Consider the following 27,131-nt stretch of genomic DNA (forward strand, 5'->3'; position numbering starts at 1 on the left):
TCATTTCCCTTGTGGCTATAATTGGCTTGGACTAGCAATAGCCAAATGAACATATGTGGACAGTAGATGCCAAATAATGTGATTTTATTGAAATATGCATGTGGCTTTTTTGTTGGCGGGAGAGTATACTGCTATCCCACCATATATACTTAGTTCAAAAAATGCAGCATAAGGAAAAAACCAGATCCCATCTGCCAGGCAAAATAGCTATAAAGTGGAGAAATCAGGTTTTTAATGAATCCATTGAGAGTGACTTGAGTTATTTTTTAATGTAAGAGCAAATAAACTCCTGAGCAGAGCTGCATAGCCATGTAGTATTCTTTTAATTTATAGCTAGGCAAAGTCCAAATCCTGGTTTTAGCTAAATTAGAATGTTCCCAGAAGAGAGAATGATTAGACAATGCAAGTGGGTTTATACTGGCCTTCTAAAATCTGGCTCACAGTCTAAGGGGACTAGAATTCCATTCTGAATTCAAGACATGTAAACACTTCTCTATATATTCACAAGACTCAATGCACAACTTGGCTGGATTTTAGTATTTTCTTTAGCACATATCCACAAAAACAAGAGCGTTGCTCTTCCATATTCCAGTTTGAAGGAGTGTGGGTTAAGGGCAAACACCTGTTCTTTCTTCTTTCTTGGCCAACATTTTCTGTCTCCATTTTTGGACTTCCATTTTATCAATGCTTTTCTCCTTCCCTTTTCTATTAATAAGATTATTTGGAAAGATAATTCATTCATAGGATTTTTATGGTTAAAAAAGACAGATCCTCTATTGATAAAAATTAATTATGAGGTACATCATGTAAAGGCCAAAATATCATAAACAATCAGAGGTTTGAGGGCTTGTCCCTATTGAGATATATTGTTTTCATTAATATTTCACAGCATCCTCCATCACAGCAGGATGGAGAACTTTGCAGAAACATGACTTTGAATCTCACATTTGTCCTGTACCAATTGAGTATCTTGGACAGTGGTTTAACATGGCTGTCACATGAAGGAATAGCTGTGTGATCCAAGCAAAATACCTAATCTTTTATTTACTTATTTATTTAATCCCAGCAATGAGTTTATGTATTTATTTACTTATTTTTGTTTCAAGTTTTTATTTAAATTCCAGTAAGTTAATTCAGTGTAATATTAGTTTAGGTATAGAAAGTAGTGATTCATCACTTAAATATAACACCCAGTGCTCATCATAACAAGTGCCCTCCTTGTTACCCATCACTCATCTAGCCCATCTCTCATCTGAACAGAGAAGGACAAACTGAAATGAAGACTCAAAGTTACCAAGAAGATTAAATAAAAATAGAGTGCAATACCTGCACCATATAGATTCTCAATAAATGTAAGTGGAATATGGACTATGTAGTCTAAGTCTGTTAACAGCAATACCGTTGACAATAATAATAATAACAGCACATTCTCACCTACTGCAGAAAGCTGGCTTAAGACGGTATGTGTATTAGTTCTCCCAATACGCCTGCAATAGCCTTTGTGGTAGTTACTCTTGTTATAATCTCTCATCTGTAGAGAGCAAGTCTGCAGTCTCTTACAAATACTGTCTTGTACAGGACAGTACTTCCCAAATAAAAAATCAGAGACTGGGAAGTGACCATGGAAAGTGTAACATGATATATTTGAAATTAGAGGCTTTCTCAGAAAATAGAGAATAAAGAATTATAGTTCTCCCTTCTATGGCATAGCTTTATATTTCAGAAGAAAAGTAAAAAAAAAATCACATTTTTAATATTTATCAAGGAAACATATCCAAAGTGCTAAATCATTCCTCTAGCATTTATGCCTTTGAGTAAAATAAGTTTTCTAAATATCTGAATTGCCCAAAATTCTAAGTATCTATATTCAGCTATTTTTACTAGCAGACAAATGGCTATTGGTATTTGGAACAAAGTTTCTAATACTCTTTGACTGGTTCCTAAAAGAATGGTATTACAAAAATATTTGCTACCTACTTAAAGCCAAAGAGAGATGAGGGATGTCATACTCATTAGGGATTTCACAAGGGACATCCTCAACTAGGAGACTGAGATGTCTGGGAAGCTCAACCACAGAATCTCTTGGACCATATTTGAGTAAGATGGTATGGAAATTGATGAAATAGAGAAAAGAATGGATAATAGGGTCATGTCCAAATGTGTGATCAGATGAGTTGTAGAAATCTGAGCCCATCTTATTCTTTGTGAATTTTCTTAAGGCCCTGTAAACCCCAAGCCAAGGAAACCCCACCTTATTATTCATGGTATATAATTGACACATTGTGGTAAATTGGACATGTCACTGTATTCTGGAATTTCTATTCTACTTAAATCAGAGGTATTACCACGAGGAATTGACTGTTCCTTTAGCATTGTTTCCAAGGGCAATTTGTCCCAGTGACTCCTTGGACAAGCCAGTGTTTTCTGTCAGTATGGGAAGAAAGTGAGAGTGGGGTAGAGGGAAGAAAAGAGGAAAAGAAAAACTAAAACTTCTGACCCCTTGAGTGTTGGGCAAATATGTTAGCAATGTTTAAAGTAATTGAATCCAAGGATTGAAAGGATCTTAAGAATCCCACAGTCTTAGTTCTCACTCAGTATTGATGTCAAAACTGTCTGTCTGATACCCATCCAACTTCTTTTTGAATATCGGTTTCTTCCCTGATTGCTAGAAACGTCTTTCTTAAATTAAGACAAGTGCTGACTCCATAAAACTTCTAGTCTTTGGAAAATAAGTCTTGATACTCCTCTACCTGACAGTCTTTCAAATGGTTGGAGCCAGCCTTCATGTTTCATTATTCTTTTTTTCCCCAGGTGAAAAATCATTGGTGCTTCCATGGCTCCTGATATCATTTGCCAACCTCCTCTGAAAGTGTCCTCGATTAATAGTGAGTCCTTTTCATAATTGCCAAAGCTGTAGCTGTTATTTAAAATAGATTATTATGAAAAGCTTACTGTTTCTCTCCTGATTTTTTAAGTAATATATGTTTATTGAGGCAAATCACCCATAATCTTACCCCTGAAATAACCACCATTTATGTTTTCATGTACTTCCTTTCATCTTTATACATTTTATATTGTTTTATAAAATAGATTATATATACGTTTTGAGTCCTGCTTTGTTTCTAATATTATGCTTTGAGCAATTTCCTATGTCCTTAACACTCTGAGAAGACGTCTGCAGCGATTTATCCTAAATCCAGTATTTTAAATTAGATCCTGATAAAATCTTCTTCTTGACCCTTTCACCCTAAGTATCTTCAGAAATTCTTTTTGAAGCACTTAGTCAACATCAGGACTATGGGTTTAAAGACTTGTCGTACTTGCTAGGTAATCATTGATAACAAAGCACTTCAGGTACAATAGAAAGCCAATGTTTTTTATTTAGAAAGTTGGTTTAAACTGAGAACACTTCTTTCTTTGTTGACCAAGTCTTCTTTCTTGAAAAGACACTTCTGAAGCAGATAAAAAAAAATTTGCCCGTTCTATTCACACGGTATTTAATCTTTGTATTCTCATGGTGACAAACTGAGTGCCATTAGCCAAGGAGACTCTCACCTGATGACAGAGGTGGATCCCCAGTGAAAGGAATCAAGTAAAGGTGAGACAGCACAAGGCTTTGTAACCATAGTTACTTTAAGTCTAAGATTATAAACATATTGCTTCCATTATGAAAGATGCATTAACATTCCTTTATGTCCTGTCTTAGAAACCTTGTTATCAAGCCTAGCCTGTTTACTTACTTATCTTTTAAGAGATGGCTAGGCTTAATTAACACTTAAACATTAACCTTGAAGATAGTCCTAGAAAGTGGCCTGGGGTTGGGGTGGGGGGGGATAGTACTCTTTGAAAATGGGATGGAGTGATTTCAAAGAAATACTCAAATTCTGAGAAAAGCAAAAACTTTATCTCATGAGCCTCTTCAAGAATTTGCTTCTACTGACCCAGAAAATTCTGGAAATGACCTCCTATATCTTTATACATGCACCTGAATGAAGTGAAGGGTGGAATGGGAGTACTTTAGAAAGCAATCCTTAAAATTGCTATATACTTGGCAGCTGATCCTTCATCTAGTCATAACAGATGCTTTCTTATAAATGGTAAAAGATACAGTAAACCACTGGAATGATTAATATATTCATAACAATAAGGTAGAATGTTCTTTTATGACTAGGCTGTCATCACATTTGGGGAAATCGCTGTCTCAGATTTTTTCTGCCTTTGTAGCAAACATCCTGACAACCACACAATTTTGCCATTTGCATGAGAGCCTGGATATTGTAAATCACTACATCAATTATGGATGTACTGTATTGTTGCTGTTTCCATGGATTTTTTTGAAGAGAAGATACCAGTATGAGTTGTCCCTAACTATTTATAAGAACTGTCCAGGGCAAGGAGTTTTCGACTAGCTTTCCAAAAACATCCTAAACTCTAGTGTTAGCCTTATTTGAGATCTTTTCTAAAGTTTCTTTGTCCCTTGTAAAGCAAGGAGAAACTTAATGCTCAAACAAAGCAGGACTATATCACTTAATATGATAATCATCCCCAACTTGGCCCCCAATGCTTACTTGACTCCTATGCACACTGCAGAAATTAGCTCGAACATAATTTTCTCAAAGAAACCTTCTGTTTTTCTGCAATAAATTAACTGTCCATCACTCACTACCTGATCATATTTTATACCCTCATCGTAGCCTAAATTTCATCATGTGACCTAGCACACTTTTAATTCTTACTCAATGCTGGTCTTCTCCCCCAAGTTTAAAACTATATCAAAACAGAGACCTAAACTATACTTTCTTATTGTTGTTTCCTCAGAACCAAAGATAGTGCCTTCATGGCTAGCCTTCCATAAATATTTGCTAAATGAATAATATTGATGCATTAAGTATACTCTATTGGGGTCCTTGAAGCATGAGCTTTTCCATAATACCACTTTATTAATTTTATCTGAGAAAGGAGATGAAGAGTGGAACTCCATACTTTTAAAGGCAAAATCTGGAATTTCTGTATTTAGGCACACCCTACGGTTAGTGAAAAAGTCTTATCATTTTGGGGAAACTCAAGGCTTTCTCCCTTTCTATCCTGTATTCTACCTCAGGAGGAGGATAAATATGAAAAAAGGGCAGTATTGGGTCAGTATTATAAACAAGGGTATAAAACCCTCCACGTGACAATGGAAGAGGTTAAAACATCTTGTGATCCAATAATAAATTTCCTTTGTAATTGGGAACAAATTTTCATGCTCTTGGTAATTGAGAATACATGCTTTAGTAGAGAGAAATTAAGACCATATGACCAGAGGAAACCTTTAAAAAGTATATATTATTATTTCTATTTATCTGGACCAGGATCTTTGCTCTGTTATAGATAACGTGCTAATACTGTTTTGTTTTGTTTTAAAGAGAAATTATGTAGTAAAATTTTTAAGTTATCTTCTTTGTAGAGTCTCTCTATTCTCAGGGTATTGAAATAGCTATTCTAGGTAATTACAATGCCGACTGGGGAGAAGAGACAAGTCTCCTTTGCAAAAAAGTTCTAAATAATTTATGCAGATACTCCACCCGAAAGGAGGTGGAGCATAACTCCCTATTACTTAAGTATGGGTTGTGGCATAGTGAATTCTTTCCAAAGATATCATATGAGGGGGGTGGAGAAATCTTACAAATACTACTTCAACAAGGGGATCAAGGTTGACATCAGCAGTGATGTCATGTTGGTGGTATGATGTGATGAAAATGATACCTTACATCTTTGATCTTCCCTAAAACTCGCCATCCCAGTCTAATCATGAGAAAAACATCAGCCAAATCCCAACAGAGGGATGTTCCACAAAACACTGGCCAGTATTCCTCAAAATGGTCAAAGTCATCAAAAAACAAGGAAAGTCAGAAATTGTCACAAGCAAAAGAAGCATAAGGACACATGACAACTAAATGTAACAGAGTATCCTGGATGGGATAAGACTAGGCAAAAACTAAGGAAATCTGACTAAAGTATGTACTTTAATTAATAATAATGTATCACTATCGGTTCATTATTTGTAACAAGTGTGTAAGATGTTAAAGGAAAGTGTGTGTGGGAATTCTCTGTAGTATATTTGTAATTTTTCTTTAAGTCTAAAATTGTTCTAAATTGGAAAATCTATTAAAACAATGACTCTTTCAGCCTTGGAAATCTTACTAGATTAAAATTCTTGTGGTCATAAGTTGAATCCTATTTACTCTAGTTGTTTTTAAAAGAATAGGGACCGTACTAGTTTCCTAGGGCTGCCATAACAAAGTATCACAAACTGTGTGGCTTAAACAACAAAATTGTCTCACGGTTCTGGTAGACAGAAGTCTGAGATCAACATATCAGCAAGGTTGGTTCTTTCTGAGGGCTATGAGGAAAATCTGTTCCATGGATCTTGCCTAGACTCTGATGGTTTGCTGGAAATCTTTGACATTCCTTGGCTTGTAGATGCATCACCTTGATCTCTGCCATTATTTTTACCTGGTGTTCTCCCTGTGTGTGTGTGTGTGTGTGTGTGTGTGTGTGTGTGTGTCTGCTTCTGGCCAGATTTCCATTTTATGAGGGGACTGGTCATACTGAATTAGGGTCTGCCCTAATAACCTCAACTTAATTTGCTCATCTGCGAAGACTCCATTATCAAATAAAGTCATGGTCATAGGTACTTTATTATTGAAGATTTTTTTGGAGGGATGCAATTTAATTCATAACAAACACAGTCTTTGAAATCTAAATGTCCATTCATCTAGGAAATCACCTCACTTAAAAAAAAAAAAAGGAAATCACCTCACTTATTGGGTGACCATATGAGAGTGGTGGTATTTGGATAGTATTTCTATTTTCTTGTAAGCCTGTAACTGCTTCTTATTGCAAGTGATCTAAGAGTTAACCAACTATCTACTGGCCCTTTCATAGGACCACCAAATTTCAGGACAAAATCACAGCTAAAGCTACAGATATAACATCCAGCTACCTCTTAAATTGACAAGAATTTTTAAACTCAAATGAATATAAGCACATTGAATTTGGATATGCATATTTCTCTTTTCTTGTCCCCACTCCATTTCCCCATCTGCCCCATTTCCAACCATGTTCAATTCTCAGAGTGTTCAAACATTATTATAAAGCACAAAATTTATCTATCATAATGAAGTTTTCAATACATAGTTCCAAGAAATCTGCCCAGCCAAGTCTTTTGGAGATAATATGTAGGTAGTCAGGAGCTTCACTGTCTATGAAGTAGATTATGGATCCCTCAATGTATCAGAGTAATAAACCCACTAATGTGGGCATTTATCCTATATCCCTGATCTGTTATAAGGGCTATACTGCTATTACTCCATTTTCAGGCTAATTCCTCCAGTTGGGCTTTGAATCACATCACTTCAGAGGCACAAATTAAACAATATAAATAAGTAAAATGCATTATTTTAGAGACCATGTTAAATAGTAATAAGTGCTAAGAAAAAAAAAGCATAGAAAGGCAACATGAAATGATGTCAGACTGTGAAATTTTAGATAAGATGTCCAGGGATGATCTCACTGAGAAGGTAACTATATAGTGAAGAACTAAAAGAAAGGAGAAATTCAGGTATGTGGATATTGGCAGGGAGACAACCAATAACGTTCCAGGCAGAGGAAACAGCTAATGTGAAAGTGCTCAGGAGAGGGCATGACTGGCATGTTTGAGACCAAGGTAACTGAAACAGAGACAATGAAGGGAAAAATGTTAGGAGATGAAATCAGAGAGATATCAGGGAACCAGATCACTTGGGTGGTCGGTCAATATAGTATTTTGGTTTTTACATTGAGTGATGTGGAAATCTATTGAACTGCTTTTGTAAAGAGGAATAATAAAATAACTATACTTTCTGGATAGAGGATAAATTATGGAGAACTAGGGGCAGAAGCAAGGAGGCTAGTGAGGGACTAATGCAATAATTCAGGAAAGGGAAGATGGTGTCTAGGATGTAAAGAGTGGAGTGGGAAGAAGTTGTTAATTTTGGATAAAATTTCATGCAGAACGAAGAGAATTTGCTGGTGCAATGGATGTGAAGAGTGAAAAAGAGAGGGAAAACAAAACAAAACAAAACAAAATTCTATCAAGATGTATGAAGGAATTGAATTACTGTTTAACTGAGATGGGAATGACTACAGAAGGAGCCACAACTTTAATGGGGAGAAGCAGATATCAGGAGGCCGGTCAGTGTTGGGTATTTTAAGTTTGAGATGCCTAGTACATTTTCAACTGGAGATGTCAAGTAGGATGTTGGAAAGTTAGATCCAGGATTTGGGGGGAAGGCCCAAGCTGGAGACAGAGAGTTTTGAGCCATTAGCTAATAGGTATTTGAAACCAAGAGACTAGATGAGATGACTTAGTCAGTAAGCACAGGCAGAAAAGAGAAGTGGTCCAAGGACTAAGCCCTGGATGTTCCACCATCTCCTAATTTTCATTCTTCCTCTGATGTACCTTCTGTGTATTTTCTGCCGTCATCTGCTCTATAAACAACCATTAATTGTTGGTATTGCTCTACTGTATGTCAAACTTATAAAGCTACAGTAATTAAGAGAGCATGGTATTGGTTTATAAAGATATAAGTAGATCAAATGAATAGGATCAGGATCTCATCAACAGACTACTGCATATATGGACACGTGATTTACATCATGTGGGAAATAGAATAATGGGGAATATGGTCTTTTCAGCAAATGATATTGGGAAAATTGGCTATGTATAGAAAAAAAACAAAAGAAACTTGGTCTTCCTTCACATCATATATAAACATCGATGAATTTCATATGTACTATAGATTTAAATGTGAACAGTAAAATAATAAAGCATGTAGAAGATAATATAGGAGAATATATTTATAATCTCATTGTAGGTAAAAATTTCTTTTCTTTTCTTTTTTTCTTTTTTTAGAAAGAGAAAGAGAGTGCATGCAGAGGAGGGGCACAGAAGGAGAGGAAGCGGGAGAATCTTAAGGGCTCCACACTCCTGACGCAGGGCTCAACCCCACAATCCTGAGCTGAAATTGAGAATCAGACACCCAACTGACTGAGCCACCCAGGTGCCCCTATAGGTGAAAATTTCTTAAATAAGAAGAAAAGTACTAACATAAGTAAAAGATAGATAAATGGGGTTATATATTAAAATTGAACTTTTCTGTTCATCAAAATATACCATTAAGACAGTTAAAAAAATCAAGAGGAAAAAATGCTTTCAACACATGTTACTAGTAAAGACCCTTTTTCCAGATTATATAAAGAACTCCCACATAAAAATAAGGAAGAGGCAAACAACCTAATAGAAAAAAAGGAAAGAAAACTGAAAAGGCACTACACATCCGTACACAATGATAGCAAACACCCATCACATATGGGATATATGAAAAGACATCCAACCTCATTAGTAGTTGGGAAAATACAAATTAAAATCTCCTAAAGAATGGTTAGATTTTAAAATGCTGATAATAATAATAAATATTAGGGGGCAATGGGAATTCTCACTTATTGGTATTGGATGGTACTACAACTACTTTGGAAAAATGTATTTACTAAAGCTGACCATATTTATGGCCCTGTAATTTTACTCTTCAATATATACTCAAGATAATGCAGAACATACATACCAGAAGACATGTACAAAAATATTCATAACAGCATTATTTACCATAGTCAAAACTGGAAAAAATGTCCTTCAACAGTATGGCTAAATAACCTGTGGCATATCCATGAATGAATGGATGTGATGTTGAGTAAAAGAGGCTAGGAATGATAAATATATTATATTAGTAATATAATATATTATATGAACATAATAATATGTTATATTAATAATACATATTGTTAATTAATAATATATTTTAAATTATGTATTCCTTTATATTTAATATATACATGTACATATTGCATAATATGTATGTGAATATTATATATAAAGGAATACATAATTTATATATATATACACTATATATGACTCAATTTAAATGAAGTTTAAAAATAGGACAAACTAGAGTGCTTAACAATGCATATTTGATGGTATCAAGAAAAGGAAGGAAATTATTATCAGAACATTCAAAGTATTGGTAATTTTGAGGGGGAGGGAGTGATTGAAAAAGGTGCACAAAGGGGCTTCCCAGGCACTGACAATATTTTATTTCGTCGTCATGATGAGAGTTACCCAAGTATTTGCTTTATGATGAACAATTATACTCTCAAAGAATAAAAAAAGAATTTAATTAGTGAACTGAAAAATCAATTATTAGTTTTTGCTGTATTTACCTTGTTAAAAGAATCTGTCGGGGCGCCTGGGTGGCTCAGTCGTTAAGCGTCTGCCTTCGGCTCAGGTCGTGATCCCAGGGTCCTGGGATCGAGTCCCGCATCGGGCTCCCTGCACCGCGGGGGAAGCCTGCTTCTCCCTCTCCCCCTCCCCCTGCTTGTGTTCCCTCTCTCGCTATGTCTCTCTCTGTCAAATAAATAAATAAAAAATCTTAAAAAAAAAAAAAGAATCTGTCTACTGCAGTGTCATATGTTTCTTTTGATTTTATGCCTGAGTCAACTCTAGAAATTGGTAAAGCACTGTAACAGGAAATAGAAGAGGGACACAAAGCAGCATGATTATATCAGACCAAGAAGAACCTGTGATCAGGGATAGCAAAAGTTTTCATTTCACTTAACATTCTGATTGATAGGCACTGTGATCGATCTTGGAACCATTCATGAACCAAAAAAGAAAGTATACTGTAATCAATTATTAATATCCATTGTCTTACTCCATCCAGCCTGCTAAAACAAAATACCACAGACTGAGTAACTTATAACAACAGTAACTTATTGCCCACAGTTCTTTATGGAAGCCGGGAAGACCAAGATCAAGACATCAGTATGGTCGCCTTCCAGTGAGGACCCTCTTTCTGGTTCATAGCTGGTGTCTTCATTCTGTGTCCTCATGTGCTGGAAGGAGCATTGGAGCTCTGGGAGGCTTCTTTTGTATGACACTAATTCCATTCAGGAGGCCTCCATCTTCATGACCTAATTACCTCCCAAAGGCCCCACCTTCTAATACCATCACTGTGGACATTAGGATTTTCCCGTATAAATTTGGGCAGGGACAGAAATGTTCTGACCACAGCATCAATAATTAGTAGATATTTGCCATATTTTTCCTACATGATACAATTCCAGGAAACAGATTAGGTCCAAATCCTGCTGAAAGATGAGTTTGAGGACAGATTGGTTCAGTTAAGGCTGGGTTTAATTAGAAGCCTCAAGGGGCCCTTGGGTGGCTCAGTTGGTTAAGGGTCCAACTCTTGGTTTCAGCTCAGGTCATGATCTCAGGGTCATGAGATCGAGCCCATGTCACTCTCAACGTGGAGCCTGATTGGGATTCTCTCTCTCCCTCTCCCCCTACCCCTCCCTCCTCTCATACTCTCTCTAAAAATAAAATAAATAAATAAATAAATAAATAAATAAATAAATAAATAAAATAATAACAATAGAAGCCTCAGGTGTACATATAAACTTCGCCTGAATTATACCTTCTGAATAAAAACAGTGTGTGCATTTTGAGTGTGAGTTTAAGTGCGTGAGTGTGTGTGTCTGTGTGTGTACGTGTGAGGAATGGAGTTGGGTGGAATGTGAGGTGGAGCATGATTTCTCAATAACAGGAAATCATTAAGTGCCTACTCAGCGGAGAAGAGAGCTGTTGTAAAGTTGACTTGGAGACCAAAGATTTCTCTGAGCATAATCTTTTTATATTTGTATATATAAAGTGCTATTGACTTAGGATAAATTTTGAAAAATACTTGGAAAAAATAGTGGAAATGGCACCAAGTTGTAATCAGAGCCCCAGTTTCTAATTCCAGCAATATCCCTACCTAGGTGTGTGAATTTGTGCGAATCGCTTTTCTTCTCTGGACCTCTGCTTCTTTACCTGTCAGGTAAGCAACTAGGGCAGCATGGTTTCTGCATTTCCTTCCAGCACGAACAGTCTGTAATTCTACGACGGCAACCATCTGAGTAAGCAGAAAAACCGTCAGCATTAGTGTCAGGCCTTTGTGACACGAAATATGTTACTTAGCCTCCCAGAACCCCATTTCCTCATTGTAAAATGAGGGTGATTATATCTACATCATTTCACTGTAAAAGTAAAAAAGAGATGAAATGGTCAATTGATTAGTCCACTGCCTGGACATTAATGAGCTTCCAAAAATGGTAGATTGTAATTAGGGCTCAAGTCATCTGCATGAAACTATCGCACCCACTTTAGACTCCAGGAATTCCCCTTTCTTTTGATCTCAGCACAGTTTCTGTCTGAGTCAACCATTTGGTCACCACTCCATCATGTGACATCTCCTCCATTTATCTATTAAATATTACCTAAATATTATATTACATTACTAGTCATGATATCAGTGACCATTTACCTATTACCAACTCTGTGCCGGGCACTGTGCTGGGTAATTGCATATAAGCCTCAGAGCCGCAATGTGAGGTAGGTGTTTCCTTGCTTGAGGTTTAGGGCCAGGTCATATTTCATTAAATACCCTCACAACACCAAACACAGTACCTTGAACACAGCAGACACTCATTACATATATTTTTGATTGACTGAAATGTGGCAGTGGGTCCCCTGCATCTCCCTCTAATGTATGTAGTTATTTGATTTATAAGAAATTTCTGTCCCTGGCTCTGGTCAGCTATTGAATTTATGTTTGACAAGAAAACCATAGAGTTTGGCAACTCTGCAGTGATAGGTGATGTGTGATTCATTTGGGGGAAGAATAGACATTTTCTATTCAGACTTTGAATTCCTGGGTCTTATGGTTAGTTAATCATGTCTATAGGAATGCATGACTGAGCAGACAGATTCAAAGGTAGGAGACTTTAATCTAAATTACTCCATTGTGTGTTTCCAGATATCATCTTGTTACCCATTGGTAATATTTTCTATAGCCACTGCTCAAATGTATGAGATGAATACAGTCTGGTGTTTATTCATCTTAAGAGAAAGTCTATAGTACAGGAAGCAGGGTCCAAGCTGGAAGCGGTGGGTACCTAAAATCCAGAATATTATGAGCCTTCAAGGCAGCCAGGATATCCCCCCCCCCAATAAGTCACATCTGTCTGTGTCCCCAGGAAGCTGCTTGGGTTGGCACACAATGGGAGACTCATGGGAACACGCCCTTCTCAAAAGAGGCTCCAAGGCAGGAATTAAAAATGATTCTGGAAGCTTCTCAGCCACAGAGGTAACAGGGTGAGAGCTGACAGACATCACAGAGAGCCCCCGGTCCAGCTGCCTCTCTCAACCCTCGCCCCCAGGAGACTGGCACAGCAGTTTCTCCTCAAGTAATTACTCTTGGCCTCCTTAAATTACCGCCAGGTTCCCAGTGGATGTTTTTCTTCACTTCCTCTCTGAAATCACTTGAGTCTAGTGGTTGGGCCAGTGGAGTATTATGGTAGGTGCTAAACAATTCCAGTTTCACCCGAGGGAGACATGGCCCTGTAAATCCTGTCAAAGAGGGCCCACCAAGTCCTTCAGAAGGAAAAGGCGGTCAGTGACATGAATACAATTATTGTAGTGGAGCAAAATGTGTGACCCGTTGGGATTCTGTTAAATCCAGCAAAAGGGAATGCCACAGTTAACCCATATCCCTGGGGAGCACTAACCCTGAAGCAGACTTATTAATTAGGGCTTCTGAGGGGCACAGAAAATGTGGGGGTAGGAGGCTCTTTCAGTTACAGAGACAGAGCTCCTTTCTCGTCTATTCCTTTCCATGGGGGCAACTCAAACCAAACAGTTTGAGCTACATGCTTACAAAATCCCTGTTGTGCCAAGAGCATTTCAATTCAACATGAGAGCAGAAAAAAGTTTTAAAAATGAATCAGTAGGTGGAGCTCTTTCTTTTTATTTATGTTTCGATCCCAGCTCCCATTTTTAGTGAGGGACACAGAGCTTTTGAATGAAAAAATAGGCATTTTAAAACTGAAAACACATATACGATGTGCTTTCCTAATTGAAAGGGTATATTGTGAAATCATTACTGTCACAGAACATTTGCGTTGCATGCGAATGCTAAAGCAAAGAAAATATATAAACCCAAATTGACTTTAGCAATTTGAAAGTGATAGTGGACATCTGTGTTCAATAACTTTTTGCTGGTAACTGGTGTTTAATATTTCATGTCAAATCAAGAAGAGTGAGAGAAGGTTCTTGAACACAGAGACGGCTGGCAGTGTTGCAGCCCAGCCTGCCCTTTGTCATACTCACCATAAAGAAACTTGCTGTAGTGAGGGTTGAAACTGCACCAGAGTGACTCCTTTCTCGGAACTTATATAAACTTACAGAATACACTGGTCACTATTTTCCTTTAGAATGATGTCTATAAGAAAAAAAAAAAAAGGTTAAAGGACTTCCAAAGCTCATTATTTATTTAAGGGAAAAAGGGGTGTGTGTGTGTGTGTGTGTGTGTGTGTGTGTGTGTGTGTGTGTGTGTGTGTGTTGAGGGTCCAGGGCTCTTGGAAGAAATTACAGAAGAATAAATCATCTAGAACAAATCTTACCTTTGTGTTTTCATCAACCCTGATTTTTTTCCTAATAAGTGTGCAGTGATGTTTAGGAAGTTGGTTGCCAATAGCAACATACCTTCTTAAGGCTCACGATGAAGTATGTCTAGATAGTATTTTAATGTTTAGGTAGTTGGGCAGGATGAGGATGGGGAGTAGAGAGTAGGGAGCAAGAGCTTTTAACTTTATAACTTTATAATTTCTTTTTCTACATCATCCTAGATAAGCAATCTTGATTCTAAATGCATGTTTGCCTTAGCAACAAGTGTGATAAAAGGAAGGACAGAAGGGACAGCATCATTCTTCGAGCTGACCATGGGATTAGCACTTACTCCTTAAAATGACCTGTTAGTCATGTTAAATCTTGCTGACCTCAACATCTTCCATTCAGTTCTCAGAAGACTGGACCCTGGAAGCTACCTTGAATAGTATATTATGAAAGTAAAATAAGAAGGCCCATAGAATATGAGATACTCTAGATATCTGGGCATATTTTATATTCATGTTGATATAAGAGGACCATATATCTGAGCAAAGAAATATTTCCTTCCCTTCTCTAGTAATAATTGATCCTAGAAAGACCAGATCTTTATGTAGGTATATGCTCTTCTTTATTCTAATGAGACAGATTCCAGTAGCAGAAAAGCAAGATGCAGAAAGAATCTAGAAAATTGGAATAATTTGCCTATGGGCTTAAATTCATCTAACTTAGTTTCAAGAATGGAAGGAAATAGGATTAAGCAAGTTATTTAATTTTCTAAAGAAAAATCTCCTCTACCCTCCTCCAAAAAACTGTTAGAACTAATAAATAAACTAATTAAGGTTACAGAATACCTAATCAATACACAAAAATTAGTTTTGATGCTATACATTAACAGTGAATTATCAGAAACAAAATTAAGAAAACAAATCTATTTACAATTACATCAAAAAGAATAAAATACCCAAGAATAAATTTCACTAAGGAGGTGAGAAGATCTATATACTGAAGACTATAAAACGTTGATGAAAAAAATTGAAAAAGACACACCAAAAAATTGGAAAGATATTCCATGCTCATGGATTGCAACAATTAATATTGTTAAAATGTCCATACTACCCAAAGCAATCTACAGATTCAGTGCAATCCCTATCAAAATTCCAGTAACATTTTTCACAGAAATAGAACAAACAATCCTAAAATTGTGTGAAACTATAAAAGGCCTTCGAATACCCAAAGCAATCTTGAGGAAAAAAGGAACAAGCTGGAGGTGCCACACTTCCTGATTTTAAACATCTTTCAAAGCTATAGTAATCAAAACAGGATGGTATTGGCTTAAAAAACAAACACATAAATCAATAGAATAGAATAGAGAGCCCAGAAACAAGCCTACACATATATGAACAATTAATTTATGACAAAGAAGCTAAGAATATACAATAGAGAATGGACAGTCTCTTTAATAAATGGTGCTAAGGAAACTGGAAAGCCATATGCAAAAGAATGAAACTGGACTCCTATCTTAGCCCACGGACAAAAGTCAACTCAAAACGGATTATAGACTTGAATGTAAGACCAGAAACCATGGAATTCCTAGAAGAAAACATAAGGGGGAGCTTTTTTTGACATAGGTCTTGGCAATGATTTTTTAGGTTTGACCCCAAAAGCAAAAGCAAAAAATAAAGAAGTCAAACTACATCAAACTAGACAACTCTTGCACAGTAAAGAAAACCATCAACAAAATGAAAAGGCAACCTACAGAATGGGAGAAAACATCTGCAAATCATATATCGGTAAGGGGTTAATACCCAAAATAGAAAAGGAACTCTTACAACCTTGTAGAAAACCAAAAAGAAAGCCCAATTAAAAAATGGGCAGAGGAACTAAATAACATTTTTCCAAAGAAGACACACAAATAGCCAAAAGGTAAGTGAAAAGGCGCTCAATATCACTAATCATCAGGAAAACTCAGATCAAAACCACAATGCGATATCACCTCACACCTGTTAGAATGGCTGTTGTCAAAATGAGAAGAGATAAAAAGGGTTGACAAGGCTGTGGAGAAAAGGGAACCCTTGTGATCAGACTGTAAATTGGTGCAGCCACTCTGGAAAACAGCATAGAGGTACCTCAGATTATTTTTTTTTAAAGATTTTATTTATTTATTCATGAGAGAGAGAGAGAGAGGCAGAGGGAGAAGCAGGCTCCCAAGGAGCAGGGAGCCCGATGCGGGACTCGATCCCAGGACCCTGAGATCATGACCTGAGCCAAAGGCAGACGCTTAACCATCTGAGCCACCCAGGCGCCCGAGGTACCTCAGATTATTAAAAATAACACTACCACATGATTTAGCAATTCCATTTCTGGGAATACATCTGATGGAAATGAAATCACTATCTTGAAGAGATATCTGCACTTTCATGTCATCGCAGCATTATTTGTAATAGCAGAGACATGAAAACAACCTAAGTGTCCATTGATGGATGAATTAATTAAAAATATATTTTACATATATATATGTATATATAGGGACTTGGTATATAGATATATACACACACATATATATATGTATACATAAATACACACACATATATCACATGATATATCTGATGGGATGTTATTGAACCATAAAAAGGAAATCCTGGGGCACCTTGTGGCTCAGTCAGTTAAGCATCTGACTCTTCTTGATTTCAGCTCAGGTCATGATCTCAGGGTCGTGAGATTGAGCCCCATGTGGGCATGAAGACTGCTTAACATTCTCTCTCTCCCTCTCCCTCTCCCTCTCCCCCTAACCCCCTGCTAGCACATGTGCTCTTTCTCTCTAAAAACAAAAAATGGAAATCACATTTTTTTTTACAACATGGATAGACTTTGAGGACATTATAGTAAGTGAAATAAGGCATACAGAGAAAGATAAATATTGTATGACCTCACTTATATGTGTATTCTTAAAAAAAAAAAAAAACAGAAACAGAATAGATTGGTGGTTGCCAGAGGCAGGGGGTGGTGGGTGGGGAAAATGGGAAGCGTAGTCAAATGTGCAAACTTCCAGCTATAAGATTAGTACTCCTGGGGATGACTGTACAGCATGGTGGCTTTAGTTAACAATATTGTACTGTATATTTGAAAGTTGCTAAGAGAGTAGATCTTAAAAGTACTCATCACAAGAAAATATAAATTTGTAGCTATGTGAGGTGATGGATATTAACTACGCTTGTTTGGGTAATCGCTCTGCAACACATATCATATATCACGTTGTTACATTGTGCACCTAAAACTAATACACTATTACATGTAAACTGTATCTCAATAAAAAGGAATGAGACAATTCTACATGTACTACTTCAGAAAAATCTTGGAAAGTCTCAGCAACATAGGAGAAAACAGAGTAGACAAGAGTAGGCACATGCTCAGTGATATGATAGAGTCAAATGGCAAACCAAGCTAATGTTGCAACCAGAAATACATAGCTGCTGGCAAAAATGAGGTAGCTGGACATAATCAATCACATGGAGAGGGTACAAAGAACTCCTTACTTTGTTTCAAAGTGCTGTTAACCAATAATATGACATTTTGCATTTTGCTTTATGTTTTGCAAGATCATAATCATCTTGTCATTTGATCATCATGAATCTCTTATGAGGATCAAGGAAATGCCAGGATCTTCCTTGTTGGGGACACAGGAAGAAAGGTGGCCTAACTATGAATTGTTGCCAGGATTATTGGGAACCTTCATGAGTACATTTGTCCAAAAACCCAGACGGTCTGGATAGGTGGCGGGGGCCTCAGGGCCACAGCCCAAGAGTCCATCTCTTTTTTCCCTTACGGCAGGAAGCTGCAGTTGTCTGCGAGACTTGGGCATTCAGTGCGCATCATGCACAGGACCAAGCTGACCTCCCTGTGGATGTTAAAATGATAGAAAAATGCAGATAACATGCATGGGAAAGTATAGCCTTCTCTTTCTACAGCTGCCAGGGTGATCTGCCTTGGAGCTTAGTCTGTTTCCCATATATTTCTTAAGTAAAATCCCAGCCATTGTGGCTAGTTAAAAGGGTGAAAGAAAAAAGATGTCATCACTCAAATGTTTCCCATGTAGGGTGTGTTTATTAGTCATCAGTCTTATATATCACCATTCAATGGAAAGGTCCACATTTACAGTAACCATGCACCCCTCTTTTTCTACAAGCTGCAACGAAGCCTGGACAATTTAAATGCCTCTATAAGCATCCATTTGTGAGCCGTTGTAGCTTCTTGCCAAGTTATTGTGGCATTGAAGTCAAGGGTATGAACAGAACTTTATAGTACAGCTAGAGAAAATGATCTTTCCAGCAACATATCAAAACGCCCCATTTGCCTCTTCACCATCAAAGAAGATCCAACGCTCAGTCACAGAACACCATCAATTCAGAAAATCGATTCTCATTTATTAGGAGCCTGCTTTAGCCACCTAATTGCAAATCAGCATCATCGGCTGCATGGACAAGTGGGCTGCTTCTCAGCTGTGGGTTCCTGTGGCCTATTTCATTAATAATCACTTGCGTTCTTTTCAATTTTAGGCATTAACTGTCTTTTAAATCAAAATGAAATGTGTACTTGGCAACTTCTGACTCAAGCATTTTGGTTCTCCGTAAATCCTGGAAATGACAGAGTGTGCACTTCACCTCTGGCGCACCTCTTCAAAAACCAGAGTTATGCAAGGAGGAACACTTGAGGACCAGGGAGCCCTATCCCGCAGAGCCTCCCCAAGTTCTGGGAAGCAGTGGCATGTTGAAAATGACAGAAACAAAGCTGCTTAATCACATGGAATTGAGAGAGAGAGAGAGAGAGTGTGTGTGTGTGTGTGTGTGTGTGTGTGTGTTTAAGTAGGCCAAAAAAGGAACCAAGCTGAGTTTCACTTCCTAGCAGTCTTAAGCAATAATTTCCTGGAGTTCAATAATGTTTACACTTTAATGATAATCCATGATTTTTAATTCTGATTTTATTAGAATCCTGTTTCTCACCTTCTTAGTCATAACCAACTTTTCCATCCAGTTATGCAATTACAAATTCTCTTCTCCAAAATCTTCTCTCATCCAATTAAAGAAAAAAAAACCACCAAAGTTATTTAAAATTTTCACTTTTTTCTGACTCCTAATCTTCTTCCTAACACAAACACAAAATAATTGGGCATATTATGGGTCACCCACTGCAATAGTTGCAGTTCTTTTACATTTGACCTTTTTAATGATCCCATCAAATAGGAAAGACATTATTCCCCAATTTAGAGAGGAGAAAACTTAGGCACAAAGGTTATGAATTGTCTATCGCTGTAGCTGTTCACAGGCATTAGAGGTCAGAAGTCCTCATTCCTAATAAGATTATAAGGTTAATCAAAGCTACTATATATTGAATAGTATCCTGGGAACTACAGTAAGTACTTCACATTTTGTATTTATTTGAATCCTCAGAAAATGCTATAGGGTAGATATTAGAACTCTCACCAGAAATATGGAGTAGTCTTCAAAAGATCACATAGCTAGTAAGCTCAGAAGCCAGAGCACAAACCTAAGTCTGCCTAATTCACAAACTGTTAGCATAATCTCTGTGCTCTTGAGTAACCACCCCCCATACTTCCGGTCTGCAGGCTAATGCAAGGACTGTACTAGTCATCAAAAGTAACATTGCTGACATTCTCTTGATGAATATGTATTTTTTGTTATTTCCCTGAATTCTTATAAATATGACTAGGAGAAATAAGAGCTGATAGTGCATATTACTCACCAAAACAAGGTGATGTCACCCACATCTGGAGACGAGAAAAACAGGGCCACAAGAACCAGTTTGGAGAATGAGATCAATTGGCATATGATTGCTGGGTAAGTGGAGATTTCTGTTCTATATTCTGTTTCCCCACTGAAAAGAACCCAGTGCAAGTACCTATCACCATAATGTAAGGAGAGAAGACTGTGTGATATGTTCTCAGTGCTACCTCTCTTGTTGATGTCATCTGTCATCTTCCCCTCATGTGTCAAAAGACTTATGTGAGAGGGAAAACAGATCCCAAGCTGGCTAAAGACTAGTACTTTCTGTCACTATGATCTTGTCAAAACAACTGTCCCATAGTTGTAATTTTTTTTTTTTTTTTGAGCGAGAGAGCCTGAGCCGGGGGTGGGGGGCGGGAAGGAGGGCAGAGGGAGAGGGAGAAAGAGAATCCTAAGCAGCCTCCACGTATTCAATGTATACAACTCGATAAGTTTAGAAATATAAACACAAACCAAACCATCATCTCTATCAAGGCCATAGATAGATATATCCATCACTCCTGGTTTCCTCCAGCCTCTACATTATAAATATCACTTTGTGTAGTATAGTAAAAAAAAAAAAAACGCTTAATGTAAGATTTATCTTCTTAGAAAATTTTAAGTATTGTTATGATCTGAATGTTTGTGTCCCCCCTCAAACCCATATGTTGAAATCCTTATGCCTAATATGATGGTATTAGGAGGTGGGCCTTTGGGAGGTGATCAAGGCCTGAGCCCTCATGAACAGGATTACTGCTCTTACGAAAGAGATCCCACATTACTCCCTAGCCCCCTCTATCATATGAGGACACAGCAAGAAGGCCCCAATTATGAATTAGGAAGAGGGCCCTCCCCAGAATGCAGCCATGCTCACAACTTGATTTTGAACTTCCCAGCCTCCAGAGCTGAGAGAAACACATTTCTATTGTTTGCGTGTTACTCAGTTGGTGGTATTTTGATACAACTGCCTGAATAGACTAAGACAAGTATACAATAGAGTAGCTATAGGCACTGTGCTGTATAATAAACCTTCAGAATTTATTTGTCTTATATAACTAAAGCTCTGACCATCCCCTCTTCATTTTCCCCTCCCCATGGTCCCTGGAAAGCACCATTATATTGTCTGATTCTATGAGTTTGACTATTTAAAATTATATACATAAATGAAATTATTCAGTATTTGTCTTTCTTTGTCTGGCTTATTTCCCTTGACGAAATGTCTTTCAGGTTGATCCTTGTTGTCACAAATGGCAGAATTTGCTTCTTTTTTAAGGCTGAATAATACTCCACTCTCTCTATATACCACATTTTCTTTATCCATTCATCCATCAATGGACACTTTGTTTCTGTATCCTGACTCTTGTGAATAATGCTGCAATGAACATGGGAGCACAGGTATCTGTACAAGATAATGATTTCAGTTCTTCTGGATAAATACCCAGATGTGGGATTGCTGGATCATATGTTAGTTCTATCTGTAATTTCTTAAAGAACCTCAATACTATTTTCCATGATGGCTGTACCAATTTATGTTCCCACCAACAGTGTACCAGGGTTCTCATTTCACCACATTTCACCAGCACTTGTTACCTTTAGTTTTTTGTTGTTGTTGTTGTCATTGTTTTTAATAGCCATTCTAGCAGGTGGTATTTCATTGTGGTTTCGATTTGCATTTGCCTGATGATTAGCGATGTGAGCACTTTACATATACCTGTTTACCATTTGCATATCTTCTTTAGAGCAATGTTAATTTGTTGGCACAAAATGTTACATAGTATTCTCTTATGATCCTTTGTTTCTGTGGTATCAATTGCATGTCTTCTCTTTCATTGATAATTTTATTTATATATATCTCACCTTTTTTTTTTTAGTTAGCTAAGGATTTGTCATTTGCTTACCTTATCAACTTGGTAATTTCAAGTGATCTGTCTCTGAGCTCACTTATTCTTTCTTCCGCTTGATTGAGTCTTCTGTTGAAACCCTCTGTTGATTTTTTTTCATTGCAATCATTGTATTTTTCAGCTCCAGAATTTGTTTCATTACTTTTATGATTTCTGTATCTTTATTGAACTTCTCTTTTTTTTTCATGTATGGGTTCCTGATGTCATCTAATTGTCTGTGTTCTCTTGAGCTTCCTTAAGACAATTATATTGAGTTATTTTTCAGGCAGTTCATACATCTCCTTTTCTTTAGTCAGTAATTATTTGGGATAATGTTATGGTTTTGTGATTATTTGTTATTTTTGTTACCTTGCATTGATATCTGTGTATTTGAAGAAATAGTCACCTTTTCTAGTTGTTACAGACTGGCTTCAGTAAGGAAAAGGAGGCAGGCCTTCTTCCAGAGCCCATGAACAAATAGGCCTGCTACTTTGTTCCGGCAGGCAAGCCTGGTGCTTGGGTCTAGGGGGACTAGCTTGTCATCAGCGTACGCTGGGGCAGGCTGGTGCTTAGGTCCACGAGTGTGGGTCTGGAACCTCTGTCCAGGGACCAGCCTGAAACCTGGGTCCACAAGTGTGGGCCTGGACCCCAGGTTCATGGGAGTCAACCTGGCACTGGAGTGGGCTTGGAGCTTGGGCACACAGACAGGGATAAGCCTGAAACCTGGATTCATGGGTCTAGTGCTTTTTTTAACCTAAATTTTGAAGGGAATTTCAAAAAGAATAATTTTAAAACTAGAGAATCAAATGTCATAGCTGCTAAAATTTATAATGAGTAACCCCTTTATGATCTTAGGAGCATGCTATGATATAAACATATGATCATTTAGTGTATTATTTATGCATATACCTTTCTTATTAAACTAAGAGCTATTTCAAAAATCAGCTTCATTGAAGTATAATTTACATACAATAAAAGACACCCATTTAAGGGTATACATCTGTGTAACCATCCCTGAAAGTATATATGCCTGTGTAATCACCTCCATAATAAAGATTTGGAACATTTCTATTATCCCAAATATTGTCTTGTGCCCTCTCAGTGAATCATGACACTACTCCCAGACCTAGGCAACCACTAACACAATTTCTGCCATTATGAATTAAAATTTTATTCAAAATGAATCATTCAGTATGAACTCTTTGTCTCTGGTGTCATTTGCTTAGCAAAATGTTTTTCAGAGTTAGCCGCATTGTTGCCTGTATCAGGAATGTATTCCTTATTGTTGCATAGTATTAATTTGGACAGATGTACTATAATCATCTGTTGGACCCTTGATTTCCAGTTATAGAATAATGTTTTTATGGCAGGTCTTTTTGTGGACACATATTTTTGTTTCTCTTAGGTAAATTACTAGGTATGCTTAGTACTGAGTCATATAGTAAGTGTATGTTTAACTATTAGAAACTGTATAAATATTTTCTAATAGGTTGTACAATTTTACATTCCCATCAGCAACATATGAGCAGGTTCTCCATATCTGCACCCTCACTGATACCTGGCATTGTCTTCATTTAGCCATTTGAGTGGATGTGTAATAGTATCTCCTTGTAGTTTTAATTTTCATTTACATGAGAACTAATTAGCTTCAACGCTTTTTTTTCCCATGAACTTATTGCCATTTATATATCTTTGGTAAAATGTCTGCTCAAGTCTTTTATCATTTAATTGAATGGTAATTTTTAATTTAATTGGATTTATTTTCATATTATTGCATTGTAAAATATGTCTTTCTCAGATATATGTATGGTGAAGATTTTCTGCAAGCTCAAGGCTTGCCTATCCATTTTCTTTTTTCTTTTTTTTTTTTAAAGATTTTATTTATTTATTTGAGAGAGACAATGAGATAGAGAGCATGAGAGGGGGGAGAGTCAGAGAGAGAGGCAGACTCCCTGCTGAGCAGGGAGCCCGACGTGGGACTCGATCCCAGGACTCCAGGATCATGACCTGAGCCGAAGGCAGTCGCTTAACCAACTGAGCCACCCAGGCGCCCGCCTATCCATTTTCTTAATAGTGACTTTTGAAGAGCAGTTTTTAATTTTGATGACATCAAATTTATCAACATTTTATTGTTTATACTTTTTGTGTTCTATTTTTTATTAAGATTTTATTCATTTTTTTGACAGAGAGAGAGCAGGAGAGCACAAGCAGGGGGAGCAGCAGAGGGAGAGGGAGAAGCAGGCTCCACCCAACCAGCAGGAAGCCCGATGGCGGGGCTCGACAAGCAGAAGGCAGTCACCCAACCAACTGAGCCACCCAGGTGCCCCAGTTTTTGCATTCTATTTAAGAAAGCTTTGCCTTCTCTAAGGTCCCCAAAATTTTCTTCTAGAAATGTTTATATTAGCTTTTATATTTAAATGTATTGTTATTTGGGGATAATTTTTACATGTGGCTTAGTTAAAGGTGAGGTTAATGCTTTTGTTTTTGTTTTCCATATGGATATCCAATCTTCTGGCACCATTAAATTACTTTGGCATCTTTGTTCAAATTCAATTGGCCATATATGCATAGGTCTATTTCTAGAATCTCTATTTTGTCCCATTGAACTTACTATTTTTTACATCAATATACTTTGTCTTGGTGTTATAGTTTTATAATAAGTAAGCCTTGAAGTCAGATAGTGTAAGTTCTCTAACATTTCTTTTCTTTTATAATATTCTTTTTTTTTTTTTTTTAAGATTTTATTCATTTACTTGACAGAGAGAGAGGGAACACAAGCAGGGGGAGTGTGAGAGGGAGAAGCAGGCTTCCCGCAGCGCAAGGAGCCCGATGCAGGGCTCGATCCCAGGACCCTGGGATCATGACCTGAGCCGAAGGCAGACGCTTAACGACTGAGCCACCCAGGCGCCCCTATAATATTCTTTTGACAATGCTATGCCCTCTGATTTTCCATATGGATTTTAGAACTAGTTTGTCAATTTCTTTTTTTTAAAAAACCCACTAGAATTTTGATTTATATTGTGTTGAATCTGTATCAATTTGAACAATATTGAGTCTTCTGACCTAAACTATGGTGTAATTTCTCCATTTTTAAGGTCTTTATTTTCTTAAAAATGTTTTATATTTTCTAGAGTACAAAATATTTTATCCATATTTTATTAAATTTACCCCTAAGTACTTTGTATCTTTGATGGTATTGTAAACCCTATTTAATTTCAATTTTCATTTTGTTTTTTCATTTTTATAGAAATATAATTAATTTTTTTATTATCCTAACATTCTGTATCTTTGCTAATTATTACTCTTATTAGCTCTAAGAGCAATTTTGTGGATTCCTTATGAACTTCTAGGTTTATGGATATACCAAAAAATAAGGGTTTATCAGAGTCCATCGTCTCTCATGGTTCGTCTACGCCTCCAAGGGTTCTAGAGGGGAGGGGGGTGGGAGGATGGGTTAGCCTGGTGGTGGGTATTGAGGAGGGCACATTCTGCATGGAGCACTGGGTGTTATGCACAAACAATGAATCATGGAACACTTCATCTAAAACTAATGATGTAATGTATGGGGATTAACATAAGAATAAAAAAAAAAAGCATCCAAAAAATAAAAAATAAAAAAAAAATAAGGGTTTATAATTTTCTAATTTTTGTATCTTATTATTCTTTTCCTCCTTTAACTAGCTGGAACTTTTAGTACAATGTTGAATAGTGATAGTTCTCAATATTTGGTAGAAACATTTCAATTTTTCATCAATAACTATGATGATAGGTATAGAGTTTTCTTAGATGCCTTTTATAAAATTAAGGAAGTTCTTATCAATTCTCAATTTTGGTGGTTTTAATAATGAATGGGTGTGGAGTTTTGTCAAATGTTTGTTTTGGGTTTTTTTTCTGCATCTGTTTTCATTTTGTTTGTTTGTTTTAGTAATTTCTACACCCAACATGGGGTTCAAACTCATGACCCTAAGATCAAGAGTTGCATGCTCTTCTGACTAAGCCAGCCAGGTGCCCTTTTCTGCATCTGTTTTATTTTTTTTCCAAGTTTTTACTTAAATTTTAGTTAGTTAACTTGTAGTGTAATAATAGTTTCACGTGTACAATTTAGTTATTCATCACTTACATGCTACACCAAATGCTCATCACAAGTGTCCTCCTTAATACACACCACCCATTTAGGCCATTCCCCTGCCCACCTCCCTCTGCATCTGTTTTGATGATCATATGGTTTTCTCTTTTATTCTGTTGGTACAGTGAATTACACTGATCATTTTTTAAATGGTAAACCAAATTTGTTATTACAAGGATAAACCCTAACATGATGTATTAGCCATTTTAAAATTATTAAATTTGACTTGCTAAAATTTCATCAAACATTGTGTTGATGTTTGTGAGGGTTACTGGTCTGCAGTTTTCTTTTCTTGAAAAGTCTTGTTTTGAGCATAAATTTACTAGTGAAGTTATCTGGATCCAGAGTTTATTTTTGGAAAGATTTTTAATAACAAATTCCATTTCTTTAATAAATATAGAACTGTTTCTATATTTTTCAGTCAGTTTTGGTAATAAATCTTGAAAGAATTTGTCCATTTTTTTGAAGTTGCCAAATTTATTGCCATGAAGTTATTCAAAATATTCCTTTATTATCTCTTTGGTATGTATAATGATATCATCTGTTGAATTCTTCATGTTAGTAATTTTGGGTATCCTTTTCTTTTTTTCTTTGATCATTCTAGCTAAAGATCTATCAATTATTTAAAATATTTATCAAGATTTTATTTATTTTTTATTATGTTATATTAATCACCATACATTACATCATTAGTTTTTGATGTAGTGTTCCATGATTCATTGTTTTCGTATAACACTCAGTGCTCCATTCAGTACGTGCCCTCTTTAATACCCATCACCAGGCTA

At 36.7% G+C, this 27,131-nt stretch overlaps 1 long non-coding RNA gene across 1 annotated transcript in view; it reads left to right on the forward strand.

Moving 5' to 3' along the window:
- Positions 1-20,208: 20,208 nt before the first annotated feature.
- The window catches only part of LOC145717180 (uncharacterized), a 49,115-nt gene continuing 42,192 nt past the window's right edge, over positions 20,209-27,131 (forward strand). The window contains exon 1 of the long non-coding RNA XR_014140252.1: positions 20,209-20,415. This is a non-coding gene — a long non-coding RNA (uncharacterized LOC145717180). The remainder of the gene's footprint in view (positions 20,416-27,131) is intronic.

The sequence above is a fragment of the Leptonychotes weddellii genome, chromosome 1, assembly GCF_054177405.1.
Source record: "Leptonychotes weddellii isolate Sample4059 chromosome 1, ASM5417740v2, whole genome shotgun sequence".
In the NCBI taxonomy this organism is placed as follows: Eukaryota; Metazoa; Chordata; class Mammalia; order Carnivora; family Phocidae; genus Leptonychotes; species Leptonychotes weddellii.